The following is a 25,066-nucleotide window of genomic DNA, read 5'->3' on the forward strand; positions in this document are numbered from 1 at the left end:
TTGATTCAAGTCTTCCCTCGAGTGAAAAGTTTAGTTTTTCAGTTTATGTGACAAACACTTATGTTTTCATCAGTTTTTGAAAACCTAAATCGGTCAAGGTGGAAGAATCTTTTTACCCATTCGCCAAGTGTACAAGTTAGGTGGGACGCACATGCCGTCACCAGTATCGCATAGAATATATCAGACGTGTTGTCCTGTGGAGGAATCGGTTGACATATGACCTTGCGTTCAAATGTTTTGGATTCCCATTTGAGAGGCACGTCCTTTCGTCTACTAATCGCACGGTCGCACGCTTTTGAGGTGCGGTCGCAAAGCACAGACACTAAACTTATTACAGTGATCAGGCACGTCAATGAACGAACGGACAGATCATAACTTTGCGAAAATAAATAGAGTAAAATTTTCACTCGGGGATAGACTTGAACCAAAGACCTCTTGTTTCGCAGCTGCTCACGCTAACCACGGGACCACGGGGCTCCTAAATTGGCGTCATCCTTGATGTTGCCTATCTTGCACATGGACTACTCAGTTTGTATATTTTGCTTATTTTTTCATAGTTCCACACAACTTCTTCCTGTTTTCTCGGTTGATCTGTGCCAACTTATAACTAAATCTGAAGGGGGTGCGATGGGGAGGTCCCCTTGTTAGGTTCTTCACTGTATTTTATTTGTTATTACTTTTCTTTTGTAATTACATGTACCGAAACGTTACATGGCCTTGGAGATGTGCTCCTCAATTTGGTTCTACGGAACTAGACGAGTAAAAAATTAAAAAAATCGTAAACAAAGGCCGGGGCGTTCCTCATGTACTGAGACACAGGGATTGTCGTGCATTGCAGGCAGTGGTCGTAAAAAATCACATGAGATCTGCGGAAGGATCCTGGACATTGCATGCTATCGATTTATTATCGATAGTGCGAAGCTACATCTTTGGTAGTTGCTAAGCAACCTCCTTCCTGATGCCTTGTGAGAGGGTGCACGCGCGACCTGCCGCGGAGACCCAACACGGGACTGCTTTGGTTCTGGGTCAGTTCGGTCTTGCCGATAGATGGAGTTCGTGAGCGGCCGCTAGTGGTCGTTCCGTGTGGCTTTAAGCCGAAGAGCGCTTCTGAGCATTGTGTATCTTGGACTGCTAAGTTCCCTCGTTCGAGAAGTACGAAGTTAAGAGTTGCAATACGGCCTCGGTTCGTCTTTACTGCTTGGTCCGAGGGTAGACGGACAGAATGGAGCAGCGGACTCATTTGGATTTGATTGGTGAGCATCTTGATCGGTCTACTAGTCCATTGGCGTGCTGGTGTTCAGTGGTTAAGCGTACCCACTTCGAAGGGAGGTTTATCGGTTGTGGCTTCGTTGAGTTCTTTTGCCAACGTGCAACTGCAGCACTTCCCTTTTGCCGTGTATGTATTTAACAAGTGTCTGCACGTGTGTGCCGGCCGGGGTGGCCGAGCGGTTCTAAGCGCTACAGTCCGGAACCGCGCGACCGCCACGGTTGCAGGTTCGAATACTGCCTCGGGCATGGATGTGTGTGATTTGCTTAGGTTAGTTAGGTTTAAGTAGTTCTACGTCCTAGGGGACTGATGACTTCCCATAATGCTCAGAGCCATTTGAATTTGAATTTGCACTTGTGTTTAGTGCACGAGAACGTTCAAATTACCTACTTAGTTTTTCCTCCCCGACTGAGCTACTCTGTGTTCATAGTATTTACGTGTACTGGACGAGGTGAAGTGTTTTTGTTAAGCATCAGCTAGCGGAGTCTTTCAGGCTCTAACTCACTGGCGCCTTTTTTTAAATCTGTTGTTCGTTTGTTTAAATACTGTTTAAATTGAAAAAAAGATTGTGTTTAATTTTTATTTCCCCAATAACTGCCATTTTGAAAATTTGTTTTTGTGTTATGTGAGCATTTTCCTAACGTTTATGTTTATTGGAAAGATATTCTTGAACATGTAATGTGGACTTTGGTTTAGGTTATATATTTGGAGTACACCTGCTGGAGCAGTAGCTGCGGCCCATTTTCTTAATCGAACTTGTAGGTTGTGGGCCTGTTGCCCACACATGTTCTTATAGACATTGGTTATAATGTCATACCGGTTGACCTGGGCCAGCTCTTAAACGTCCTTGAATGCTTCTTCTCACCAATATGTCTAATGCAGTTGCTTTCTGTTTCAGTGGAGTGGAATACGCCACGCCGCTGACAGTTTAATAGACGCCTCCAGCTGTCTCCTGGCAACAATCGCCGGTAATCACCACGACAACAAAACAGTAATTCAGTTCAGAGTGAATAGTGAAACAGTCACACGAAAACACGGCACTCAGATTTTTACGGCAAATCAACTTCTAATCATTTTCTATAATAATTATATTACTTTTATTATTATAAGTCAAAACTTAATTGATTCCTGGGCGTATTAGTATTGTTCATCTTACACTACCGGCCATTAAAATTGCTACACCGTGAAGATGACGTGCTACAGACGCGCAATTTAACCGACAGGAAGAAGAAGCTGTGATATGCAAATGATTAGCTTTTCAGACCATTCACACAAGGTTGGTGCCGGTGGCGACACCTACAATGTGCTCATACGAGGAAAGTTTGCAACCGACTTCTCATACACAAACAGCAGTTGACCGGCGTTGGCTGGTGTAACGTTGTTGTGATGCCTCGTGTAAGGAGGAGAAATGCGTACCATCACGTTTCCGACTTTGATAAAGGTCGGATTGTAGCCTATCGCCATTGCGGTTTATCATACATTGTCATTGCTGCTCGCGTTGGCCGAGATTTAATGACTGTTAGCAGAATATGGAATCGGTGGGTTCAGGAGGGTAATACGGAACGCCGTGCTGGATCCCAACGGCCTCGTATCACTAGCAGTCGAGATGACAGGCATCGTATCCGCATGGCTGTAACGGATCGTGCAGCCACGTCTCAATCCCTGAGTCAACAGCTGGGGACGTTTGCAAGACAACAACCATCTGCACGAATAGTTCGACGACGTTTGCAGCAGCATGGCTGCGGTTACCCGTGACGATGCACCACAGACAGGAGCGCCTACGATGGTGTACTCAAGGACGAACCTGGGTGCACGAATGGCAAAACGTCATTTTTTCGGATGGTTCCAGGTTCTGTTTACAGCATCATGATGGTCGCATCCGTGTTTGGCGACATCGCGGTGAACGCGCATTGGAGGAGCGTCATCGCCATACAGGCGTATCACCTCTTGTTCACATTGACGGGACTTTGAACAGTGGACGTTACATTTCAGATGTGTTACGACCCGTGGCTCTACCCTTCATTCGAGCCTTGCGAAACCCTACATTTCAGCAGGATAATGTACGACCGCATGTTGCAGGTCCTGTACGGGTCTTTCTGGATACAGAAAATGTTCGACTGCCACCCTGGCCAGCACATTCTCCAGATCTCTCACCAATTGGAAACGTCTGGTCAATGGTGGGCGAGCAACTTTCTCGTCACAATACGCCAATTACTACTCTTGAGGAACTGTGGTATCGTGTTGAAGCTGCATGGGCAGCTGTACCTGTACACGCCATCCAAACTCTGTTTGACTCAGTGCCCAGGCGTATCAAGGCCGTTATTACGGCCAGAGGTGGTTGTTCCGGGTACTGATTTCTCAGGATCAATGCACCCAAATTGCGTGAAAACGTAATCACATGTCAGTTCTAGTATAATATATTTGTCCAATGAATACCCGTTTATCATCTGCATTTCTTGTTGGTGTAGCAATTTTAATGGCCAGTAGTGTATATAGCCTGAACCAGGGGCAACAAGGACCGTAAATGAGTAATTTTAAATTTTACATACCTCCTGTAATTATGTTAAATTATTCCTCATTTTCTTGTATACTGTTTTAATATGGAAGTATTTTGCTACATTATTGTTAGTCATTAAGTAGCATTACCCATCTATCATTTTTTTTAAATTCTTGAAGCTGTAAGTGTCATTTGTTCTGCTGCCGTAAGCAAGCGTTTTTTAACAGAAACCAAAGTGGGATATCTGAACTTTTATGCTAATTAATTTTAGCTGATGTTTTCAAATGAATATTTTTTGGGGTTAAAAGAGTCCAGTTTTAGATGTCAACCCCTTATCGCCCTCAGGTCCCCACTTGCTGCCCCATATGAGAATCGCTCATGAGAACCAGTGCTACTGATAGTCCACCTAACAAAATGACTGTGATCAGGGAGTTAAGAAGAATGGGGATCAATGGTCAACCTACTCCTCATAGGCCACGTGCTTCTGTAGTTCACGCTAAGTGGCGCTCGAGGTACATGACTAGAAACGATTGATTTGGACTGATGAATCACGCTATACATCGTCGCATTCCAATGGAAGTGTTTGGGTTCTGTGAATTCCCCCAACGGTGTCCGCCATCATGTGTAGTGCCAACAATGACGTAGTATGGGGGTGGTGTTACAGTATTGGGTGTTTTTTTTTTTTTTTGGTATGGTGTAGCTTCCTTAACAAAACGCTGAATGCACAAAGACATGAAGACATTTTACAGCATTTCATTCTGCGTACAGAAGAGGGACAGTTCTGAGACGATGATTGTTTATGTCAGCGTACCAAGGCACTCTGTTGTGAAGTAGCATCTGTGGGACAATAATTTGTGGACATTAACCGTTGTTTCTTACTTTTGATCACCCACAGAAGGAGAATTTACTCGTCACCACCCTCAACTATTTATGGTGCGCTGAGGGAAACACTATGAGAGGAAACCGAAGAGAACACTGATAATGATAAGTGAAAAGAACACTCATTTGCCGACGATTACTCAACGTTATAGAAATCGCCTCAGGCAGCAGATCCTCAACTTCAATTACACACGTGCTCATAAATTAAGGATAATGCTGATACATGGTGAAACAACGTTCTAGTATGCGGTTTGCGGGTTTGAATCACCTTGGGGTATGACCATACGGTGCATTTGACCTGCGGTCGTCGCACGATGGTGTGTTGGTGCATGCGAGAGTACGTTGCAGCGAGTAAGTGTGCAGACGTTTTCAGACGTGCTAATGGTGACTGTGTGCTGAAAATGGCTCAAAGAACACATATTGATGACGTTATGAAGGGTAGAATACTAGGGCGATTGGAGGCTGGTCAAACACAGCAGGTCGTAGCACGGGCCCTCCGCGTACCACAAAGTGTGAGCTCAAGATTATGGCAACGATTCCAGCAGACAGGAAACGTGTCCAGGCGTTACAGTACGGGGCACTCACAATCACCAAAGGAAGATCAATATCTCAGCATCAGTGTCCGCAGACTGCCACGGAGTACTGCAGGTAGCGTTGCTCGGGACCTTACCGCAGCCACTCGAACAGTTGTCTTCAGACACACAGTCTACAGACGACTGAACAGTCATGGTTTATTCGCCTGTAGACCTGCCTTCCACTGATCCCTGGTCGCAGGAGAGTCCGTAAAGCCTGATGTCAAGAACACAGTACATGGTCATTGGAGGAGTGGTCCCAGGTTATGTTCACAGACGAGTCCACATATAGTCTGAAAGGGACCTGTATGGAGTTCGTGGTTTGATGGTGTTGGGTAGGATTATGATTGGTGTACGTACACCCCTGCATGTATTTGACAGAGAAACTGTAACAGGTCAGGTGTATCGGAACATAATTTTGCACCAGTATGTCCGCCTTTTCAGGGGTGCAGTGGGTTCCACCTTCCTCCGGATGGATAATAACACACGGCCCCACCGAGCTGGTATCGTGGAGGAGTATCTTGAAACAGAAGATACCAGGCGAATGGAGTGGCATGCCTGTTCTCCAGACCTAAACCCCATCGAGAATGTATGGGATGCTCTCGGTCGACGTATCGCTGCACGTCTTCACACCCCTAGGACACTTCAGGAATTCCAATAGACACTGGTGCAAGAATGGGAGGCTATACCCCAGCACCTGCTCGACCACCGGATCCAGAGTGTGCCAACCCGTTGTGCGGCCTGTGTACGTGTGCGTGATGATCATATCCCATATTGATGTCGGGGTGCATGCGCAGGAAACAGTGTTTCGGGATGGTTTTCTCAACTTATCACCAATACCGTGGACTTACAGATCTGTGTCCTGTGTGTTCCCTATGTGCCTATGCTATTAGCGCCAGTTGTGTGTAGTGCCACGTTGTGCGGCACCACATTCTGCGATGATCCTTAATTTGAGCATGAGTGTACTATTCAAGGAGCTAAGGCTGAATGGTAAACAGTTCTTGACCCACTAGAATATTCACTGAAGACGGGCTGGTGCGGACTCGCTAGAATTTGACGATGCGGCGCGATGTACAGAAATAGAAGGATCGATCTTCACGGTAGTCGAGCTTCCAGCACTTCTCTGGTGGCGCCACCGCTGCGACTTCTTGATGCGGCAGTCGCTGGGCTGTACGTCGTCTCTGGAGTGGGTTGTCACCTCGTCCTGTCGACACCTGTGGTGCTGCCTGGTGGTGCGTGTTGTTATTACGACACCACAGTAGCATTGGAGTGCTTGTCCAGAGTCCTGACCTGAACCCAGTCGAACGCCTCTGGGACGAGTTATAACATCGACATCGCTTTGACCCGCGAGGTATGGTTAACATCTCACTCCTCTGAAATCAACAATCTAGAGCCGTTTCGTTATCGAACTTCTCTGAGGGAGATCCAGAGATGCTACACACCGCTAACAGTTAAGTGGGCCGCCTCCAACAGGCTGCTAGCAACAATCGCCGATAATCACCGCAACAACAAAACAGCAAAACAGTTCAAAGTCAATAGTGAAAGAGTCACACAAAATCACGACACTCAGATTTCTACGGCACTCAGTTACTAGTCAATTTGTATCGTAATTGCATTGCTTTTTTAACTATAATTTAAAAACGTAATTGATGCCTGCGCGCATAGGATCGCCAAAAATTATGCTCTCTGATTCTTAAACTTTGATTCACGTAACTAAAACGTTACTCATTAACGAATTTAAAAAATAATATTAAATAATTGGTGTTGGTAATAATCATAGCATGTAAATAACTCCAGAATTTTAAACTTACGATTAGAAAAACCTCGAATTACTTGGAACGCCTGGAACCAATATCGTGATAATATCTACATGTTCATCTACATAGATACTCCGCAAGACAGCATACGGTGCGTGGTGGTGGGTACCATTACTTATCATTTCCCTTCCCGTTCCATTCAGAAATAGAGCGAGGGTTCAAAATGGCTCTGAGCGCTATGGGACTTAACATCTATGGTCATCAGTCCCTTAGAACTTAGAACTACTTAAACCGAACTAACCTAAGGACAGCACACAACACCCAGTCATCACGAGGCAGAGAAAATCCCTGACCCCGCCGGGAATCGAATCCGGGAACCAGGGCGCGGGAAGCGAGAACGCTACCGCACGACCACGAGCTGCGGACATAGAGCGAGGGGAAAACCGTAGCGCCTCGAATCTTATCTTCGTGATCCTTAGGGGAAATGTATGTCGGCGGCACTAGATTCATTTCGGCAGTCAGGTCCAAATGCCGGTTCTCTCAAAATGTTCAAATGTGTGTGAATTCCTGAGACCGAACTACTAAGGTCATCGGTCCATAGACTTAGACACTATTTAAACTAACTAATTTATGCTAAGAACAACACACACACACACACACACACACACACACACACCCATGCCTGAGGGAGGACTCGAACCTCCGGCGGGAGGGGCTGCGCATTCCGTAACCTGGGGCTTCGAACCGCGCGGCCACTCCGCGCGGCTGGTTCTCTCAATTTTCTCAATTGTGTTCCTCGAAGAGAACGTCGCCTTCGCTCCAGCGATTCCCATTTGAGTTCCCGTGGCTTCTCCGTAACACTTAGATGTATTGGGACCTATTGGTAGGAAATCTAGCAGCCCGCCTCTGAGTTGCTTCGATGTTCTCTTTCATTCCGACATGGTACGTGTTGTGGTTGGCAGGAGAGCCAACACAGTGTTACTAGAGGAGGCCGAAAGGCACGCGTTTTAGCTCACGCAGGCTGGCGTGAGGTCTGGAACAGGACAAGGAAATTAGAATTTAGAAAAACGGACGTAGCTGGTGGAATACTTAACTTTAATCAATTAATGATGAACGTCGCTCTTGACGGTACATGATTCACGATATCAATAGTAACTGAATATGGCGCCTTGCTAGGTCGTAGCAAATGACGTAGCTGAAGGCTATGCGAAACTATCGTCTCGGCAAATGAGAGCGTATTTTGTCAGTGAACCATCGCTAGCAAAGTCGGTTGTACAACTGGGGCGAGTGCTAGGACGTCTCTCTAGACCTGCCGTGTGGCGGCGCTCGGTCTGCAATCACTGACAGTGGCGACACGCGGGTCCGACGTACACTAACGGACCTCGGCCGATTCAAAGGCTACCACCTAGCAAGTGTGGTGTCTGGCGGTGACACCACAGTACGGATCCCGAACACCCCACCAGTATTCAAGAATAGGTCGCACCAGCGACCTGTATGTGGCCACCTTTAACAAATGAACCACACTTTCCTAAAATTCTCCCAATAAACCAAAGTCAACCATTTGCCTTCCTTACCACAGTTCTCACATGCTAGTTCCATTTCATATCGCTTTGCAAGGTTACGCCCAGATATTTAAACGACTTGACTGTTTCCAGCAGTACATTACTAATGCTGTATTCGAACATTACACGTTTGTTTTCCTACTCATCCGCGTTAATTACATTTTCCCACATTTCCAGCTTGTTGGCATTCATCACACCAACTAGAAATTTTTCCTAATTCATCCTATGTCTTCTAACAGTTACTCAACTTCGACGCCTTATCCTACACATCATCGGCAAACAACCAAAGATTGCTGCCCACCCTGTCAGCCAAATAATTTATGTACATATAGAACAACAGCGGTCCTATCTCATTTCTCAGGGGCGCTCCTGACATTACTCTCATCTCATGGACACTCGCCGCCGAGGACAGCATATTGGTTTCTGTTTCCTAAAAAATCTTCGAGCCACTCACATGTGTGTGAACTTTTCTCGTATCTTCGTTAACAGCGTGCTACGAGGCATCGTGTCAAATGCTTTCCAGGCACCTAGAAATATGGAATGTGCCTGTTGTTCTTCATCCATAGTTCTCAGTGTGTTATGTGAGAAAAGGGTAAGCTGGCTATCGGACGAGTGATGCCTTCAAAAACCATGTTGATTCGTAGACATGAACTTCTCAGTCTCTAGGAACATTTTTAGATTCGAACTCAGAATATGTTCAAGGATTCTACAGCAAACCGTAGTTAGGGAAGTTTGTCTGTCATTTTGCGGGTTCGTTCTTTGGCCCTTCTTATATACAGGAGTCACCTGCGCTTGGGACTTCCTGTGGGAGGAGAGATTCGCGATGAACGCAAGTTAGGTAAGTGCCGTAGACAACTCTTTCTAAAACAATTTGGGAATCTTATGCACAGAAGCGCCAAAGAAAGTGGTACAGGCACGCGTATTGAACTACAGAGATATGTAAACAGGCAGAATACGGCGTCTCGGTCGGCAACGCCTATGTAAGACAACAACCGTCTGTCGCAGTTGTTACATAGGTTACTGCTGCTACAATGGCAGGTTATCGAGATCGCACGAGCGATGGGACACAGCTTCTCCGAGGTAACGATCAATTTGGGATTTTCCCGTACGACCATTTCACGAGTGTTATGAACTGTAGATTAAAACTGAAGAAACTGCAAAAAGGTGGGAATTTGAGGAGATGGGACCTGAAAGAACCAGAGGTATTAGAGAGCTTCAGCGAGAGCCTTAGGGAACGATTGACAAGAATGGGGAAAAAATACAGTAGAAGAAGAATGGGTAGCTTTGAGAGATGAAATAGTGGAGGTAGCAGAGGACAAAGTAGGTAAAAAGACGAGGGCTAGTAGAAATCCTTGGGTAACAGAAGAGATATTGAATTTAAATGATGAAAGGAGAAAATATAAAAATGCAGTAAATTAAGCAGGTAAAATGGTATACAAACGTCCCAAAAATGACTTCGACAGGAAGTGCAAAATGGCTAAGCAGGGATGGCTAGAGGACAAATGTAAGGATGTAGAGGCGCATATCACTAGGGGTAAGATAGATACTGCCTACAGGAAAGTTAAAGAGACCTTTGGAGAAAAAAGAAAGACTTGTATGAATATCAAGAGCTCAGATGGAAACCCAGTTCTAAGCAAAGAAGGGAAAGCAGAATGGTGGAAGGAGTATATAGAGTGTCCATACAAGGGCGATATTCTTGAGGACAATATTATAGAAATGGAAGATAATGTCGATGATGAAATGGTAGATATGATACCGCGTGAAGAGTTTTACAGAGCACTGAAAGACCTAAGTCGAAACAAAGCCGCAGGAGTAGACAACATTCCATTAGAACTACTGACAACCTTGGGAGAGCCAGGCCTAACAAAACTCTACCATCAAGTGAGCAAAATGTATGAGACAGGTGAAATACCCTTAGACTTCAAGAAGAATATAATAATTCCAATCCCAAAGAAAGCAGGTGTTGACAGATGTGAAAATTACCGAACTATCGGTTTAATAAGCCACGGCAGAAAAATACTAACACGAATTCTTTACAGACGAATGTAAAAACTGGTAGAAGCCGACCTCGAGGAAGATCAGTTTGGATTCCGCAGAAATGTTGGAACACGTGAGGCAATACTGACTCTACGATTTATCTTAGAAAATAGATTAAGAAAAGGCAAACCTACGTTTCTAGCATTTGTAGACTTAGAGAAAGTTTTTGACAATGTTATCTGGAATACTCTCTTTCAAATTCTGAAGGTGGCAGGGTCTAAATACGGGGAGCGATAGGCTATTTACAATTTGTACAGAAACCAGATGGCAGTTATAAGAGTCGAGGGATGAAAGGGAAGCAGTGATTGGGAAGGGAGTGAGACAGGGTTGTAGCCTATCCCCTACGTTATTCAATCTGTATATTGAGCAAGTAGTAAAGGAAAGGAAAGAAAAATGAGGAGTAGGAATTAAAATCCATGGAGAAGAAATAAAAACATTGAGGTTCGCCGATGACATGGTAGTCCTGTCAGAGACGGCAAAGGACCTGGAAGAGCAGCTGAACGGAATGGACAGTGTCTTGAAAGGAGGATATAAGACGAACATCAGCAGAAGCAAAACGAGGATAATGGAATGTAGTCGAATTAAAACGGGTGATTATGCGGGAATTCGATTAGGAAATGAGGGGCTTAAAGTAATAAACGAATTTTGTTATTTGGGGGGCAAAATAACCGATGATGGTCGAAGTAGATAGGACACAAAATGTAGACTTTCAGTGGCAAGGAAATCGTTTCTGAAGAAGAGAAATTTGTTAACATCGAATATAGATCTGTCAGGAAGTCGTTTCTGAAAGTATTTGTATGGAGTGTAGCCATGTATGGAAGTGAATCGTGGACGATAAATAGTTTAGACAAGAAGAGAACAGTAGCTTTCGGAATGTGGTGCTACAGAAGAATGCTGAAGATTAGATGGGTAGATCACGTACCTAATGAGGAGGTATTGAACAGAATTGGAGAGAAGGGAAATTTGTGGCACAACTTGACTAGGCGAAGGGATCGATTGGTGGGGCATATTCTGAGGCATCAAGGGATCAGCAATTTAGTATTGGAGGGCAGCGTGGAGGATAAAAATCGTTGCGGGGGACCAATAGATGAATACACTAAGCAGATTCAGAAGGATGCAGGTTGCAGTAGGTACTGGGGGATGAAGAAGCTTGCAAAAGATAGAGTAGCATAGAGAGCTGCATCTAACCAGGCTCAGGACTGAAGAGCACAACAGCAACAACAACAACCGTGAATATCAGGAATACGGTAAAACATCATGTCTCCGACACTGTTGAGGCCAAAAAAAGATGCATCCCTACACCAGATCGCTGCAGATTTCAATGCTGGGCCTTAAACTAGTGTCGGCGTGCGAACTATTCTTCGAAATATAAGCGATATGGGCTTTCGGAGTGGAAGGACCACTCGTGCACCCTTGATAAATCACGACACAAAGCTTTACACCTCACCTAGGCCAGTCAGCACCGACATTAGGCTGTTGATGACTACAAAGATGTTGCCTGGTTTGACGAGTCTCGTTTCAAACTGTTTCGAGTGGATGGATGTGTACGGGCGTGGAGACAACCTCGTGAATCCATGGACCCCGCATGTCAGCAGGAGACTGTTGAAGCTGGTGGAGTCTCTGTAATGGCGTGGGGCGTGTGCATTTGGAGTTATATGGGTCCTCTGATACGTCTAGATACGACTCTGAGAGGCGACACGTACGTAAGCATCCTGTCTAATCACCTGCAGCCATTCATTCCATTATACACCGGACGGACGTGGGCAATTGCAGCAGGTCAATGCGACACCCCACACGTCCAGAATTGCTCAGAGTGGCTCGAGGAAGACTCTTACGCTGGCGTCGAGACTGCCCAGACTTGAACATTATTGAACATATCAGGAATGCCTCGCAATGTGCTGCTCAGAAGAGGTCACCACCCCTTCGTACTCTTACGGGTTTGTGGACAGCTCTGCAGGATTCACGGCGTCAATTTCTTCTAGCACTACTTCAGACATTAGTCGAGTCCATGCCACGTGCTGCAGTGGCACTTCTGCGTGTTCGTGGGGGCGCTGCATGGTATTAGGCAGTTGTAGCAGTTTCTTTGGCTCCTTCGTGTGTATCGATAAGAGGCAAAAATCGTCAGTTCTCAATTCCCGGTGTGAGTGAGCTGTTTATATACATAATTAAGTAAGTACTGTACCGTCAAAGCGTGAGGGATACTCTCACCTGGCCAATTTTGTCTCAAAACGTGTTTATTCTTAATAGTTAGAACTCGGTAACAATATTCAGTCAACTTTTCTTTTACACGTATTATTTTTCTACGTAGTCTCAATAATTTTTGTTTGGCCTATCGCTAGCGTTATGAAGGACAACTATTTCTTGTTGGTTGAAGCTCTTCTGCTGTAATCGTAGCCATATTTGCAAGTCATGAGTCACTCCGTCTTCAGGCCACGAGTGGCCTACCGGGACCATCCGACCGCCGTGTCATCCTCGGTAGAGGATGTGGATAGGAGGGTCGTGGGGTCAGCACACCGCTCTCCCGGTCGTTATGATGGTATTCTTGACCGAAGCCACTACTATTCGGTGGAGTAGCTCCTCAATTGGCATCACGAGGCTGAGTGCACCGCGAAAAATGGCAACAGCGCATGGCGGCCTGGATGGTCACCAATCCAAGTGCCGGCCACGCCCAACAGCGCTTAACTTCGGTGATCTCACGGGAACCGGTGTATCCACTGCGGCAAGGCCGTTGCCCGCGTCGGGAGTCACACTGTCGTAATTTTCGAAGTGTATCCTACTTAAGGAATTATACAGTGGCTCGAACTGACGGACGTGCGAGGGCTCCAGCACATTCTGCGAGCAGTGGCTGTGGCAAGACGTCCATAACGTGAGCGGTCATGGAGTTCAGTTTACTCCTTTGCGTACACTTTAACTCTTTTTACCCATCGCCCGACAGGCATCATTGCCACGTACTTCACACAAACATTTCCGGATGTTCGTCAAGATTTCTTTTTCCGCAACTAAGAATTCAGTATTACGGTACGTCTCCAGGAACGAGTCCTTTACGTAGACGCCATTTTCACAGTTCACTGCTGCTCTGCCATCTGTCAAAATTTTTCGAAACTTCGCACATATAAAGATACCTCGAATTTGATATACCTGAAGGAATGTTTTCCAGTACCTAATATGGGTTGTAGAAAATTTTCATGCATTATTTATTGAACTATCATTGTTATTTTTATTTTTTAATGAGAGGATGACAAAGAACGAGAGGCTCATATAAGGAAGAAATCATAAATTGGAAACACCTGAAAGGACCTGTGTAGCAGTGACTGTAGAAACATTTCATGCATTATTTATTAAACGATCCTTGTAATTTTTATTTTTAATGAGAGGACGCAATGTCTGAGCGGAAGAAATCACAAATTTGTAGCACCTGAAAGGGCGTTTTCCTGTTTGTATCATCGGCTGGAGAAAAATTTGATGCGTTATTTATTGAACGACCCTCGAAATTTTTATTTTTTATCTTGTTGGAATTCTTTCTCTCTGTTGATAGCACATTTACTTCTTAATAGTTTTTGAGTTTAATAATAAAAGACTGTTTCCGATGAACGCTTTTTCATATTCACGTTAAAAGTCTTAAGAAAGTAGACTTGCCTCTGAGTCTAGAGTTCGGAGTAGAGTTACGTGCCCTACTTCAAAGTTATTTAAGAATCTCTTCATAAGTTGTTCTTGCAGTCTTTTGAGAGAAGTCTGGTTCGATGCAGCTGTCCACGCTACTCCATTTCGGGCAAGATTCATCAGCTCCAAATAACTACTGTATCTATTTGAACCTGCATACTCTGTTCACCTACTGCTTACGCAACTCCTACCTCCCAGACTTTCCTCCAATACTAAACTGACGTTTCCTTCATACGTTGGGACTTCAGGATGTGTCTTATCAGTCGAATCTTTCTTTTAGTTACTCTATGGGATAGATCTCCTTTTGCCCTAATTCGATTCAGTACCTACCCATTAATTACTCCAGCTATTCATTCAATCTTCTGCATTCTTCTGTAGCACCACAGTCGAAAGTCCATATTATCTTCTTGTCTGAACTGCTTTTCGTCCATGTTCCACTTCGATACAGGGCTACACGCCATACAAATACCTTCCTAACACTTAAATTTATGCTAGATATCGACAATTTCCTTTTTTTCGTATACTAGTTTTAGTGTCTAATTTCCTAATCTAATTTCTTCACCTTTAACTGATTTACTGGGACTAAATGACACCACCCTTGTTTTAATTTTGTTTTTACATCTTTCCAAGACACTATGCAATTGTCCTGCAACTTCTTTGCTGCTTCTGACAGAATTAAAATAGCATCTGCTCCTTGAACTTCAATTCCCTTTTCCAATTTCTTCTCGAATTCCTTTTCTACTTGCTCAGTGAATGAATAACATTGGGGTAGACTGCAACTAACTCCCTCCTCAACCATAGTTTTCTTTCCATATCTTTTATAGCTGCCGTCTGGTTTCCACAGAAGTTTACTTCTTGTAGTTTGTCTTACATACATTCAGAATTCCGAGCAATGTATTCTAGTTGACAATGTCAAAAACTTTCTCTAAGTCTACAAATACTGTGAACATAGGTTTCCCTTTCTTTAACCTGCCTTCTAAGACAAGTCATTGAGTCAAAATCGCCTACGAAGCCTAAACTGAACATCCCCGAGGCCAGTTTCTGCCAGTTTTCCCATCTTTCTGCAAGTAATTCGTATCAGTATTTTGAAAGCATGACTTACTAGATAATTCACTAATTGTCAGTCCCTGCCTTCTTAGGAGTTAGAATTTTTCCATTCTTCTTGAAACATGAATGTACTTCGCCTGACTCATTTATCTTGTACATCAGGTACAATAGTTCTGTCATGGCTAGCTCTCCGAAGAATGTGAATAAATTTGACGGAATGTCGTCTACTCTAGAGGCCTCGTTACGACTTATGTGTTTCAGAATTCTGTCGATATCTACAAAGTCACCTCCATCTACTTCCTCTTCCCTTTCTACAACAGTGCCTTCAAATCCGTTTCCCTGGTAGCGCCTAATGCCATGTATATAGCAAGAAATTTGCACATCCTTCCAAATGTAAAAGAAATGTAGAAACATGCCTCATTAAACAACTACTTTTAGAAACTACGACTCACAACGTACCCCCGCAGATTCCCTGCTGCCAGCACCTCATTGCCTACCATCGAAGATACGCAAATTTTAATCAACGGACACTCTAGTGCACAGTGGGAATACATTCCGGAAAAAATTCCCTTGACTGTCGTTAAGACACTGGACTATCTTTTCGGCCACGCGTGCTAGAACCTCAAGGTATGCGTGAGGCTAAAAGAAAAGAAAAAGGTAGCATTTACCCGGGAAAGACAAAAGTCCTAGGTCAGAGTATCGGTCCAGCAATACAGTATTAATCTCGCAGGAAGTTAGGGAAGGTTTCGTTGAAGAGAGTCAGTCCGCTTGGTGCTTGTAAATGTCATGTTTACGAGCGGAGACACATGTTAAGGCGGAGACACTTGAAGAAAATTAGTGGTCACATGTTGTCACCACAAGATCTGGCGACAAACCCCAGAACCTCAGATTAACATGTAACAGCTTTAGCGACAGCAACACAGGCTCCTCGTAACTGTCTTTTACCACACCTGTGCCACAGCAGCAAGTGTTACTTGCTTGACAGGAATTGCCAGACTGATTTACAAAACCGGTCGTAGCGTCAAATTTGTGGCGTGCCTGAAAACTGCTGTTTGCATATCATTTTACAACACGCACGTGTATGTGCGTGTGTGTGTTTGTGTGTGTGTGGCTGCGTGCGATGGCAACCGAGAGAGACAGATAGATGGGTAGATAGATAGATAGAGAGAAGAGAGAGAGAGAGAGAAAGAGAAAGATAGAGAGAGAGAGAGAGAGAGAGAGGGAGGGAGGGAGGGAGATAGAAAGACAGAGAGAGAGAGAAAGAGAAAGATGTTTAGCGATTCGGCGACGCAGCTGCAGTGCCATGCCAAGTTTCGAAAGGACCCCCGTCCATCGGCCGCACCGTCTTCCGGTGGAAAGCAGCTTTCGGCGCCTGACTGAGCTTTTGGGTAAAGACTGGGCCCTCTTTCGCAATTCCTGTCGCACGTCGCGAAAACCGGTTTCGGAATGCGGACAACGAGGTCCGAAAGCCACGGGGCGATTTGTGGCGCAGGAGATTTCGATTGGTTTCTATTATTCGGCTACACTGATAGAGGCCCGGAGTCCCTGGAAGGGGTCATTACATCGCAGCAGCTCGATTCTAAACAAACCGGGCAAAAAATTAGTCACCAGCGCGGAACACCACCCTAATACTGTGAAACCCCATTTATAGCAACCAACGGCCTTGCCTCATTGAATACACTGGTTCTCGTCATATCACCCAAGTACCATTGGGCATTGCCGCCACTGTACTCTGTTCATCATAAGAATAAACCTGATGTAAACAAAAACAAGCGAGATGACTGGTCAGAAACCATAGCACACGTACACTGGTGTCGAGACGTTCTTGCAACTAGGTCCTACTTATCTACACTACTGGCTATTAAAATTGCTACACCAAGAAGAAATGCAGATGATAAAAGAGTATTCATTGGAGAAATATATTATACTAGAACTGACATGTGATTACATTTTCACGCAATTTGGGTGCATATATCCAGAGAAATCAGTACCCAGAACAACCACCTCTGGCAGTAATAACGGCCTTGATACGCCAGGGCATTGAGTCAAACAGAGCTTGGATGGCGTGTACAGGTACGGCTGCCAATGCCGACATGCGGTCGTGCATTATCCTGCTGAAATGTAGGGTTTCACAGGGATCAAATGAAGGGTAGAGCCACGGGTCGTAACACATCTGAAATGTAACGTCCACTGTTCAAAGTGCCGTCAATGCGAACAAGAGGTGACCGAGACGTGTAACCAATGGCACTCCATACCAACACGCCCGGTTATACGCCACTATGGCGATTACGAATACACGCTTCCAATGTGCGTTCACCACGATGTCGCCAAACACGGATGCGACCATCATCATGCTGTAAACAGAACCTGGATTCATCCGAAAAAATGACGTTTTGCCATTCGTGCACCCAGGTTCGTCGTTGAGTACACCATCGCAGGCGCTCCTGTCTGTGACGCAGCGTCAAGGGTAACCGCAGCCACGGTCTCCGAGCTGATAGTCCATGCTGCTGCATACGTCGTCGAACTGTTCGTGCAGATGGTTGTTGTCTTGCAAACGTCCCCGTCTCTTGACTCAGGGATGGAGACGTGACTGCACGATACCTTACAGCCATGCGGATAAGATGCCTGTCATCTCGACTGCTAGTGATACGAGGCCTTTGGGATCCAGCACGGCGTTCCGTATGACCTTGCTGAACCCACCGATTCCATATTCTGCTAACAGTCATTGGATCTCGACCAACGAGAGCAGCAATGTCGTGATACGATAAACCGCAATCACGGTAGGCTATAATACGACCTTCATCAAAGTCGGAAACGTGATGGTACACATTTCCTCTCCTTACACGAGGCATCACAACAATGTTTCACCCGGCAACGCCGGCCAACTGCTGTTTGTGTATGAGAAATCGGTTGGAAACTTTCCTCATGTCAGCACCGGCGCCAACCTTGTGTGAATGCTCTGAAAAGCTAATCATTTGCATATCACAGCATCTTCTTCCTGTCGGTTAAATTTCGCGTGAGTAGCACGTCATCCTCGTGGTGTAGCAATTTTAGTGGCCAGTAGTGTATTAAATATGTTATTACTGAGTTACGTTAAATGAAACTTTAAGATAATCTGATATATTATCAGCAATCAACGTTTTTCTTAATCACGCTTAAACTATGTAGTTTTCATTTCAAAACTCGTGTACAGTCACAGTCAAATGGTTCAAATGGTTCTGAGCACTATGGGACTTAACTGCTGAGGTCATCAGTCCCCTAGAACTTAGAACTACTTAAGCCTAACTAACTTAAGGACATCAAACACATCCATGCCCGAGGCAGGATTCGAACCTACGACCGTAGTGATTGCGCGGTTCCAGAGTGTAGCGCCTAGAACCGCTCGGTCACCCCGGCCGGCCAGTCACAGTCTCTGTACTGTTGTGCTCTGATTGTCGCGCTGTTAATACGCAGTGTGAAAATGTCTGAGGCTGGTTCCTGCTCCGTAATGAAACACGCGTGTGGAACACGGTTAAAAAGTGCCGAGAAATATGTTGTTCTAAATGTTTTTCAGAAATCTACAGAAGGAAATTGACTTTGAAGTTTTCCGAGGGACTGTATTTAATACAGTTGACATACAAATACAAATCGGATGTATAGCGGAAACTGTTGATTGAGTGCATCTTGTAGTGCTAAAATTCATCATCATTTTTTATGACTAATACACGTCTTCTTGTTTCCTAATTATATATTGCACGCGAAATTCCTGTTTTCTTTTCCAATATAAATTCTTAATTGTCGATATTTTATAACAGGCTGTTAATAAAGGTTCCTTAAATTAAGAAAACACAACAATTCAAAAATCGTAGAGGGAGAGCAAGAGATGAATACACTAAGCAGATTCAGAAGGATGTAGGTTGCAGTAAATACTGGGAGATGAAGAAGCCTGCACAGGATAAGGTAGCATGGAGAGATGCATCAAACCAGTCTCAGGACTGAAGACCACCACCACCACCACAACAACAACAACAGCAACAACAACTGAACTTTTACGATAAAAATGAAAAACCAAATAAGCTCTATTTGGACTACACCCACTGTTTTATACCACAGATATAGCCTCAAGCTACCACTCTGATAAGTATCGTAGAGGCACGAAACACGGTCACTTTCAAAGTATCGAGCACACCATACAAATTTGGCATTTTTACTTTTGCCACTGCACTGTTACAATACGAAGCCAACAGAACCAATCTGGAGCCAAGTTAAAGTTGCGAGACAGAAAAAGTCACAAAGGTGCTAGATGTGCCAGAAGTAACACACACAGATTTTCCACATGTCACTGCCGAACGCTGGTGAGATGTTGAATGGCACGTTGAGAGATCGCAGGGCACTCTCACTTCAGATACAGTGTCATGCTGTTCAGTGTTCTTAGGGAAGATGATCATTAGTAATTGGTTGCTATATTGGATACGATCTGACTTTATTCATGTGCTCAAATGGTTGACAGTAGTTAACGCACTTGCCTGTCTGCTCTAGTGAAGGAATAGCGGTAAGCTTTACCTGTGTCCAAAGGAAGAGGGTGCTGACTTAAACGACTGCAGTAAAAGTGTACGGCAGCTGAGGGAAGCGTCTTTTCTGCGGAACCTGAGTCAAAACGTCGCGGACTGCGCAGTTCCTCGGTCTCATTGAGCAGACACGTTGGATGGCGCCGGTCGGTCGGTGGACACGTCCAGGTAGGCTGACTATCGCTGAGGTGTCACTGCTGCAACGGGGAGAGCATTGGTGACTGGCAATAAAACAGAGGATGGGCCCTTGTTAGGCAGGAAGCCGATGGGATGAATGTGACTTTCTGCGAATTTCCATGGGACAGGTCTAGTCCCCAGGCGCTCATACTCTGCTACAAAACATATTTGTGAAGGGACGAGGCTTTTAGCGAGTTTAAGGCCCTTCTTTGGAAAGTTCGAAATCGATGCAACATGGGAGATAAGGATTCTTTTATGGAGAGCTGTGGTTCCATCCAGCTCATGCTTTTAGCAAAAGCTGAATGTTTTTTTCTTTCCACCCAATTAATTTTTAAAGTCGCTGATTGGTCAAATATGAGTATGAAGGGCAAGGGGCGCTCTTCCAGCTTTGAATGCGGCGCTCTAGCTTGTGATTGGCTTGTGCTAAAGTGGCAGTAGATAAAGATGTAAATGTGCTATGCTACTGAGCTGGCGAGGAAAGCTGAGAGAAAGAGAAACAGACACTCTTGTCCTGGAACTTCACTAGTAAAGAACTGTATGTCTTTATGTAAACGGAGAGACTTTTGTCCTGTGCTAGGGTGCCACTTAGAGCCTGTGCCAGTCACCATCTGAACCGTCAGAGGTACTGCTTCTAGCACCACGCACACAACAAATGATGTGTGGGTGTACCTATTTGTTTTGGGTCGGCCGTGTAAACAATTGACATATTCCGTCACACATAGTCGTGGCACGGAGTCAAATTGGTCTGGCAGACCAGCAAACGGATCCACCTGCGCACTGGAATCCACTGGGGCTTCATAGGCTCAAAGGAAAGTACCTGCGTTCCGAATTGGTCGAATGCGAGACCGCGTGTGTGGATTTTTCGGGCGCGCGCCATTAATAACAGATTGCTGCCGTCCATGACTCCAGTCGTCGAGTGCATCGTGGTGTGCCGCCCTGACCAGCGCAAGAGTAAAGTATTTGCTGCTACGACGTAGGGCTCCAATATAGGCTTCTCGGCACCCTGTTCTTTGGAACCGTATTTTACTTTATGGAATAAAAGAGTACAGACGCTTGATAGTAGCGTAGTTTTTGGGGCTATACCACGGATCCACATGTATGAAATCAGATAAAGCGATTAGTTCTGCTAGTGTCGTGTGGTGATCCCCAGCTGATCACTTTGTTCACCATAGACCGCATATTAGTGAAAACGTTTGTCAAATAAAAATGTTTGTGTGACCTTTCTTTAGCCAATTTTTTGTTTTATGATGTTAAGAATGAATAAATCTATTGTTATTTAGACCAAAACTCCTCCCAGTCTTCTGATTAATGAAAATGGCAAAGGTAATGTTAAAGTCATGATTGCAATCGAAAATAGGCACCCTGATACGTCATAAAAGAAGAGGAGAAAATGCGGCGCCTCTGTAACTTTGTGGATTCTGTTGTTGATCGGATCGTTATCAATATAGCAGATGACAGTTCCAGAACTGAAATGTTAAGAGATTACCAGACGACTGATTCTAATTAATACCTTCAGTGGCTTCAGTATTCAACAACAGGGCGAAATCCCTGCAGTATGCTTTTGCATCACACATAACTCGCTCAGGAAAACTACCCTAATTTAGGAATTTTCATCCATCTCGTTTGTAATTAGAATACGAAGCAAGGTGAGAATAAGAGCATTAAATCTTTCCGTCTGGTCACCTAACAAGCGCCGGCTGCTGTGGCCGAATGGTTCTAGGCGCTTCAGTCCGGAACCGCGCTCCTGCTACGGTCGCACCTTCGAGTCCTGCCTCGGGCATGGATATGTGTGACGTGCTTAGGTTGGTTAGGTTTAAGTAGTTCTAAGTTCTAGGGGACTGATGACCACAGATGTTAAGTCCCATAGTGCTCAGAGCCATTTGAACCACAATCAAGGAAGCTGTCGAACTACACGCCTTACCAGACAGCAGCGGCAAGGTGAGAAAAGGTACACTGCCGCGAAAATACGCTAACCTCCAGGGCAGGTAACTGAGGTATTAACAGCCACTAGGCAGAAAAACACCGCTGGTTTAACTTCACCAACAATAACGCAAGGAATTCAGTGATTAATGATAAGAAGTGGAGGACGGCTAATTAATTTTGCCAACTTCAAACACTCCACTCGTTGCTCTTCGTCTCAGCGATCCTGTGAGCGGCAACAAACGAAAAAACGGTGTGATCTCAAAATAGTGAAGATTTCACTACTGGGTTAGTGTTCACTCAGCTCCAACGTTCTGGGTCTGGTGGACAACGAGGTCGAAGCCCTCGCAACTACAGCCCCTCGATCCGGCACTACCTGCATGCCGCCAGTGGTCCCTGTTGTGACTTGGCAAAACAGCCAAGCCACTACGGGGTGAAGCCGAAAGGCACGCGTTTAAGCTCACGCAGGCTGGCGTGAGGTCTGGAACTGGACAAGGTAATTAATATAACCAATAACGTACGTAGCTGCTGGAATACTTAACTTTAATCCAATGTGCTGTGCACGCGTGGGTTCGAATCCCATCCTCGTCGCCATTTGTTGTGACTTGGCAAGACAGCCAAGCCACTACGAGGTGAAGCCGAAAGGCACGCGTTTAAGCTCACGCAGGCTGGCGTGAGGTCTGGAACTGGACAAGGTAATTAATATAGCCAATATCGTACGTAGCTGCTGGAATACTTAACTTTAATCCACAATTGGTGAACATCGGTCTGACGGTACATGTATCACAAGATAAATAGCAAATGATAATGGCGCCTTGCTAGGTCGTAGCAAATGACGTAGCTGAAGGCTATGCTAACTATCGTCTCGGCAAATGAGAGCGTAATTTGTCGGTGAACCATCGCTAGCAAAGTAGGCTGTACAACTGGGGCGAGTGCTAGGAAGTGTCTCTAGACATGCCGTGTGGCGGCTCTCGGTCTGCAATCACTGACAGTGGCGACACGCGGGTCCGACGTATACTAACGGACCGCGGCCGATTTAAAGGCTACCACCTAGCAAGTGTGGTGGCTGGCGGTGACACCACAGTCCTGGTATGTCCTCAAACTGCCGGACATCACTGCTGCTCCGTCCCTACCGAACTCCATGACACACCCGGAAAACACTTGATGTCCCTCCAAAGATAGTACCACCATACTACATATCGATAAGTGCTGCTGCTGCCATTCGCGGACAGACAGTGCTAGGAAATGTAGAGGCGCCAGTAAATACAAGAAGGAAACGAGACGCCACTATCCCTATTACACGATGCCAACCTACCAACAGCATCAACGCGAGCCGCAACATGGCTCAACTTCCTTCTGTCACCATCCAATCAATGTAAGACGTCGTGGTCTCCTGACCTTCATTGCTTACGTATTCCGCCCTCACAATCATGTTCCGCACATCAAGACGCTTTATTCGAACCCAAACTCGATAAGATAAAGTCAATGTTGTATGAATTCATGTAAACGATATGCAAATAACAAGTAAATCGCAAATGCGCACCGTGGTTAAGAGACTCGAGGCTGGCATACACACACAGATCCAAGACACGACGGTCACAGGAGCTTTTAGTTTGGGAGAGGCAAACCACACGCCAGGAGGCCGGTCCCTTCAGTCATCAGCCGTCGACCGCCCGTAGAGCAGACAGCGTTTGCCCGAGTGAAAGGGAGAATGACCCCGTGTTCGGCTTAAAACAAATTCCGCTATATTGCGTGGGAGCGCCCACCCTATACATTCTTTACAAACATAGCACACAGTTTCAGAGGTTTCCACAGGCAGACAGCAAACGCCAAACGCCGATGCTTTTCTTTAGAATGTTAGGAGCGTCTGTCTGACTTCTGTAGTAGTGTGGGGTGGAAATTGCATCTTGCAGGAGCCACAGGGTAAAGGGTACATCTCAGATTAATCCGTTGAGCAGAATGACAGAATAGCACCCACACACTCACATCAATCATGACACAGTGCTACACTGTTGAAAAAAAAATCGCAACACCAAACAGGAGCTGTGCGACGTCTACGAACTCTACACCTGAAAGATGATGTCTGTTGAAATTTCGCACCAGTATCAATCTGTATATTGAGCAAGCAGTAAAGGAAACAAAAGAAAAATTCGGAGTAGGTATTTTCATGGAGAAGAAGTAAAAACTTTGAGGTTCGCCGATGACATTGTAATTCTGTCAGAGACAGTAAAGGACTTGGAAGAGCAGTTGAACGGAATGGACAGTGTCTTGAAAGGAGGATATAAGATGAACATCAACAAAAGCAAAACGACGATAATGGAATGTATTCAAATTAAATCGGGTGATCTTGAGGGAATTAGATTAGGAAATGAGACACTTAAAGTAGTAAAGGAGTTTTGCTATTTAGGGAGTAAAATAACTGATGATGGTGGAAGTAGAGAAGATATAAAATGTAGACTGGCAATAGCAAGGAAAGAGTTTCTGAAGAAGAGAAATTTGTTAACATCGAGTATAGATTTAAGTGTCAGGAAGTCGTTTCTGAAAGTATTTGTATGGAGTTTAGCCATGTATGGAAGTGAAAGATGGACAATAAATAGTTTGGACAAGAAGAGAATAGAAGCTTTCGAAATGTGGTGCTACAGAAGAATGCTGAAGATAAGGTGGGTAGATCACGTAACTAATGAGGAGGTATTGAATAGGATTGGGGAGAAGAGAAGTTTGTGGCACAACTTGACTAGAAGAAGGGATCGGTTGGTAGGACATGTTTTGAGGCATCAAGGGATCACAAATGTAGCATTGGAGGGCAGCGTGGAGGGTAAAAATCGTAGAGGGAGACCAAGAGATGAATACACTAAGCAGATTCAGAAGGATGTAGGTTGCAGTAAGTACTAGGAGATGAAGAAGCTTGCACAGGATAGAGTAGCATGGAGAGCTGCATCAAACCAGTCTCAGGACTGAAGACCACAACAACAACAACAACATCATAAGAGTGAGCCTAGTAGCGCCACAATGAGGATACAAATCATGTTTGATTTAGATTTACTCGTAACGGTCGTGAGCGTTAATTATCTTTCAGACTGTATTTGCGGAGTTTATGTTAGTCAAGAATGCCTTTAAGACTCCAAAGACGCCGTTATCAACAGC

General features: G+C 45.0%; 1 pseudogene; it reads right to left on the reverse strand.

Moving 5' to 3' along the window:
* Nucleotides 1-13,186: 13,186 nt before the first annotated feature.
* On the reverse strand, nt 13,187-13,304 carry LOC124551558 (annotated as a pseudogene).
* Nucleotides 13,305-25,066: the final 11,762 nt, after the last annotated feature.

The sequence above is a fragment of the Schistocerca americana genome, chromosome 9 (genome assembly GCF_021461395.2).
Source record: "Schistocerca americana isolate TAMUIC-IGC-003095 chromosome 9, iqSchAmer2.1, whole genome shotgun sequence".
In the NCBI taxonomy this organism is placed as follows: Eukaryota; Metazoa; Arthropoda; class Insecta; order Orthoptera; family Acrididae; genus Schistocerca; species Schistocerca americana.